The sequence below is a fragment of the Harmonia axyridis genome, chromosome 1 (assembly GCF_914767665.1).
Source record: "Harmonia axyridis chromosome 1, icHarAxyr1.1, whole genome shotgun sequence".
Taxonomy (NCBI): Eukaryota; Metazoa; Arthropoda; class Insecta; order Coleoptera; family Coccinellidae; genus Harmonia; species Harmonia axyridis.
Genome location: NC_059501.1, coordinates 42307853 through 42314243, shown reverse-complemented (window position 1 = coordinate 42314243; position 6391 = coordinate 42307853).

The following is a 6391-nucleotide window of genomic DNA, read 5'->3' as shown; positions in this document are numbered from 1 at the left end:
TACATCCTGGTATTTTCCTTACTCTCCGTTCTCCATGTCCGTACTAGTAACAAGAATATTGATTTATCTGCATGTTGATTTTTCCGTGCGGTTGTTGATCTCGTCAATTATGCAGTTCGGATCACGTTCCATGTCTCGGATTATAGATAGGTTGTAGATTTATTCATTCTTACTTATGCGTACTTGTATTGATTCTTCGAATTACTCGCTGCTTAATTCGAAATACTTTTTCACATTATATCTGGCGGTGATCCTTCATGGCATCGCCGTAGGTTGAATTTCTGGTTGTAGATAATATGGAAAAATGCTCGAATATGGCTATCGTTCTCTGAATGAGACATCCCCATGGCTGCTCTTGGCTATTCCAGAATTATAAGGTGTTTTCGTCGTATCTTATCGATAAATTTTGCTGACGTCCTTCGACACGCATCAGGCATGCTTGGTGTCTTATTGTTGAGGAAGGGTTTAAACTCAAAAGAGTACTTTTTCTGTTCAGAGTTCTATCGTTTTTCAGATCTTCAAATTCTCGTTGTACTGCAGTAAGAATTAAGTATGTGTGTCATTTGTTGCAGTTCGTCTCTTGTAAGGAACGCTGTACCACTATGTTCGTTCTTTTGGCCCTAAAACGCAGGCAGTAGGTCGTTAATTTGATGTTTTTTGCCATGATTCACACTTCTGCAATGAGATGTCAAGATTGTCATGCAAGGATGGATTTTCTTCATCAGTGCTGGTAGTCAGAATGGTGGGATTCTGCTATATTTGATTAGTCGACCCTGGCCATGACAAGGTCTGTTGCCAGGTTGCTGCTGGTCTGAAGGTGGGTATAATGGATTAAAAGTATCCAGAGGTGATTCTGGAAATGGACCAACTGAAGGCCAGCAAGAAATCAATTATGGAGGAAATTATGGCGCTGGGAAAAGAGGACTCTATAAAGCCTAAGTTCCAGCAATCACACATGAGGCCAGGCTGGCTTGGTCTGACATGCTCTGATAAAGCCACTGATGAGTGGCTCAGAAGCATCCAGCCAAAACTAAAACCATAGGAGGGGCTGATTTGAGGATTGCTGAAGAGGCAGAATTGCCTCACCCGGAAATCCTAGTTGGCTATCTTCCAGAAAGTCAGGATCTCACCAGCGAGGAAATTTTCACGCTGGTTGATAACCAGAATGAAGAGCTCAAAACCTCCAGCTGGAGGGTCCTTCGAAGGGGACCATCAGGAAATTGTTACCTCGGCTGACAGAATATCGGTCGAGAGACTCCGAGCCTTAAATTGGCGAATCAATTACTTATTCGGCCAATCAAGTCTTCGCCTTAAGGGCTCCAAAGCAACGGTGGAGAGGGGAGAGGCACACCAGGCCTCAACCTCTGGTCCGGTGTCGAAAAGGCCCAAAGGGGAAGAAACGGAGAAGGTGGTGAAGCCTCCAGGCGATAAAAAGGCCGGGGCCTCAAAACCAACCACCAGCTCTGGGAGTAGGGCTGTACCGCAAAGGCGTGAGATGAGGGGGTCCGGCGGAGTAAATTCTGCGGTTCCCTCTGAAGAGGCTAGCGGACATCCAACCTCATAAGGGTAGATGTCTAACTTGCCTACAGATAAACCTCCAGCACTCGAAGGCAGCCTCTAATGCCTTATGATGGAGAACGTCTAGAAGGCATATTGATATAGGGCTGATATAAGAGCCCTGGATTAATGGAGACCAAGTAAGAGGCCTACAAAACAAAGAATGTCAGACGATATACTGCGATAAGTCCGTAAGTCCAAGAGCTTTAATTATACTCAGAAGGGGACTAACCTGTCTTCCACTTACATAAGACTCTTTCCAGAGCCACGGCGGCTATGTGGGCCTGCGAAAGACTCTTTGGAAATGGGGAGTGACACCGAGAATGGTACTGTGGTTCTACACAGCGGTAGTACCCCCTATTGTCACCTATGCGTCTCTAGCATGGTGGACAAAAACCGAAGAGGCCAACACACGCAGCCAGTTGCAGAATCTGCAAAGGCTGGCATGCATTGGTGTCACAGGAGCTATGCGCACAGCTCCCACAGCAGCGCTGGAGGTCATAATTGACCTGCCTCCCACATGTGAGGAAATGTAGCCTGCTGGAAGCAATAAAAATCTACCTTAATGAAAAGCTCCTACCTGGAAACTGGGTTGGACATATGAGGATACTGAATAAACTAGATTCAAACCTCTTGGCAAAACCATCGGATGTTATGCCAACCACTTTCGATTTTGAAACGCCCTTTGAAACGGTTATAAATGACCGTCCTAGTGAAATAAGTTCGATGGATCACAATCAAAGAGAGATTTAGGCATTGGGATATATGGACCTAAACTGAGGATCTCTAAAGCCCTGGGAAGTGACCCCTCGATTTTACAGACTGAAATACTGGCTGTTTATGTATGCGCTCAGGAGTGTCTTAAAATGAACCTCAAGGGGGCGCATATCTACATCACCACGGACAGCCAAACCACGCTGAGATCCCTGGAATCGTGTTGTCAGGGGTCTTTGCTGACTTGGGAGTGCCGTAACACCATAAAGCAACTGACCAGAGGAAATAAGGTGACTCTACTATGGGTACCAGGGCACTGTGGGGTTGAAGGATGAACTTGCAAAAAGTGCATCAAGGTTAACAGCTGCTGGACTTGAGCCTTTCTGTGGGCTAAGAAAAGACCAATATAAAGCTGCGGTCCAGCTATGGGAGTTGAATAACAGGATATTCCACTGGACTAACACTCCTGGACTTGCTCAGGCAAATAAATTCGTGACGATTTCACCTACCTACGCCAAAAAGCTCTTGAAGCTGTCACGAGCCGAGCTTCGGGTGATGGTGGGACTGCTGACGAGGCACTGTCAGTACAAAGATCATTTGTACCGCATGGGAAAGTCAGCAGATGAGATTTGCAGGCTCTGTGGATCGGAAGCAGAAACATCTGAACACATGGTATGCAAGTGTCCAGAGCTGGCTGGCTTAAGAACCATTCATACGGGTGAGCCGGTCCAGGATACCAGAGAGGTAACGGCCAAGGCCCCTAAGGAGATTGTCAGTTTTATTAACGTTATTGATGACCTCCTTGGGTTTCCATGAATGAGTAGGGTAGAGAACAAAAGATCTACATGGTCGCAGTTCCCGGAAGGCTTACCGGACCACAATGATCCCAGTTCAAATAATAAATAATAATAATATTATCCAGGATAGTGTGATTGTCGATACAGACAAGGGCGTAGCAATGGAAGGTACTGGGGGTAATTAACCCCCTCCCCTACAAGTTTTCCAAAATATAAAATTTCAGAATTCTTTCAAAGACGAAGAACAAGAATTTTTCCATAAAATGAACTAATACACGGCATCAAAAAAATCGGACCCTTTCACGGTTTATGAGTTTATTTACGCTTTCAAGATGATTACTTTATTGCACTACCAGCACGTCTATATCCGAGGTTTTTATTTTCCTTTATCTACCCGTTTTGTAGGCGTCTTCCTTATTTTTCAATCTGGGTTTTTTGCATTCGTCATCGATATACATTTACCTGTTGTTCTCGGTTTTTTGAATCTTTTTCTTTTTTTTTACGAATTAATGCGCTTCATTCAAATTGCAATTTATTTGTAAAGACATCAGTTTTGGATTGACTATACAGGGTGTTTCTAAATTGGAGGTAAATATGAAAATGACAGATTCCTCGGGTCATTTTAAAAAATAAAGTCCTATAACATGGGTTCGGAAACGACGGAAACGATTTATTTGTTTTCGAGATACAAATGTTAATGTTCAAGTGTTTTTCTCATAGCACCTTCCCTTCAAAAGATATCCAACTTAAACTTTGCATAGATATTCCAATTTTAAATTTTCATCATGTGATATGCTAATTTTGAATGCAAATCTTTATGGTGATATTATTTCTGGAAGAGTGTCCGCTTCTTTTCACCAGACCTTTTTTTTGGTGAACCACTGGTAACTGAGAAAAATGTAAAAAGAAACTACTACACTTTATGGTTTCTTGTCAAACATCAGTAGTCATCAGGAAAATTCAAATCATTATGAGAACCATCAGTGAGCTGTGATGGATAAATTATTTATTATAAGTTTTTTGATTTCTACTCATTTACCCAATCTGTAGAGAAGATCAATAAAGATTCGATAAACTTTTATATGCATCACAAAAAAGTAGGACTACAAGAAACACCCTGATCTCGAAAACAAAGCATTTGCGGGTCCATATATAGGACATTATATTCCACGAGCGTAGCCAGGGAGGGGGTTTTGGGGGTTCAAAGCACCCCCCTCCCCCCCGAAATGTTTGAGATATCAAAATTTATTAAAACGGAACATGAAGTTAACAGGAATATATATTCGTAAGTAGATAAAGGGTGTTTTTTTAGAGCTATAGAACCTTAAAGTGCAATAAAACAACGATGGATAATAATCCATCGTTGTTTTATTGCACTTTAAGGTTCTATAGCTCTTAAAAAATTCATGTCAATCGAATACGATTGACATGAATTTTATTTATCCGCAAGATAATCTTATGTTATGGCATTACATTTTAAATATGATTTCTGGCATATGACCGCCACGGCTGGCTCGGATGTAGTCCAATCTGGACGTCCAATTTTCGATGACTTTTTCCAACATTTGTGGCCGTATATCGGCAATAACACGGCGAATTTTGTCTTCCAAATGGTCAAGGGTTTGTGGCTCATCCGCATAGACCAATGACTTTACATAGCCCCAAAGAAAGTAGTCTAGCGGTGTTAAATCACAAGATCTTGGATTGTCGCACGAGCTGTGTGACATGTTGCGCCATCTTGTTGGAAACACAGCTCCTGGATAATTCAGGAATGAAAAAGTTAGTAATCATGGCTCTATACCGATCACCATTGACTGTAACGTTCTTGCCATCATCGTTTTTGAAGAAGTACGGACAAATGATTCCACCAGCCCAAAAAGCGCACCAAACAGTCAGTTTTTCTGGATGTAACGGTGTTTCCATTTACACTTGAGGATTAGCTTCACTCCAAATGCGGCAGTTTTGTTTGTTGACGTCAATCAGAAGTGCGCTTCATCGCTAAACAAAATAAAATGGATGTAGTGCGCGATACGTATTCCGCACAGAACCATTATTTTCGAAATAAAATTGCACTATTTGCAATCGTTGTTCAGGCGTGAGTCTATTCATGATGAATTGCCAAACCAAACTGAGAATAAATCACTTGACAGCTGTTAAATCGGTTTCCATCTTGAACAGTAATGCCAACTTAAAGTTATACACCTCGAAAAAGAACACCCGTTAGTAATGATATTTTCTATCAATTCTAAACATGCATTGGGGACTTTACAATTTAACGAATTTTATTCGATCTGATTCAGTATGTTGAATTTTCTGAATCTGAAGTACTTAGTTATTTTACATCGTTCACTTCGAAACAAATTGTTTTTTCAAAATCTCGAAAATATTTTTTTTTATGGAATTTGTAAAAAGTGAATGAAATTATCACTCTCAGTTTAATTCATTTGTAATCTGAAATCTGAATTAAATTATTCATAGGAATCGATGTAAATGAATGAACTAAATTTAATTTGCTTTTTTTTCTTAAAACATACTTGAGAAATGAAACTAGTGAAAATAGACTGAATGAGTTGGCTCTCATGAAGTTGATATATTTAAAGAGAAAAACAAAAGACTTTTTTTATAATATGTAAATAAAATCAAATGTTCTTGTTCTTTTTTGTTTTTTTATATGGTTAAATATATATTTTATAATAAATATGATTATATAGTTATGTCAAGCCCTTTTATGAGCATTATTTTCTTGAACTAGTGGCATATACAGAGAACGAGTTTGATATTTTTGCTATATCATGTACAGGCAGGCACAATACGAACACTCATTTATTTCTATGAAAAAAATTGCTATTTCTCCCATTATCCTTTCTGTATACGCCTTTGTCTTAAAACCCCCTCCGAAACTGAAACCTGGCTACGCCCGTGTTCTATTCTCAAGATTATTCAAGGAATTTTTTATTTTTCTCCGTACCTCCAATTTAGGAATAATCCAATGGTATGAACAATCGAATCAAAAAATGCTATTATTTCAAGTCATTTTTGGTTCAATTTTTTGGAATTTGGAGTATGCTTGGACAGGGATTTCTTGAATTTCGAAGGCCGTAATTGTCCTGCGCACGAGCTTTGCTAATACGACAGCTCAACACAATTCATATTTTGGAATAGATTACTTGTTTTTTATGGGGACCACCTTCGTTTCGGATATTAAAAGTCTGACGTGGATCCATCTTTCCAGAGTATATTACTGCCCCCACTGAAGCGTCGCAGAAAACGTGAATCTCTATTTCTTTTTTGTATTGCATCCATCTTGGTATACATATTTCTCG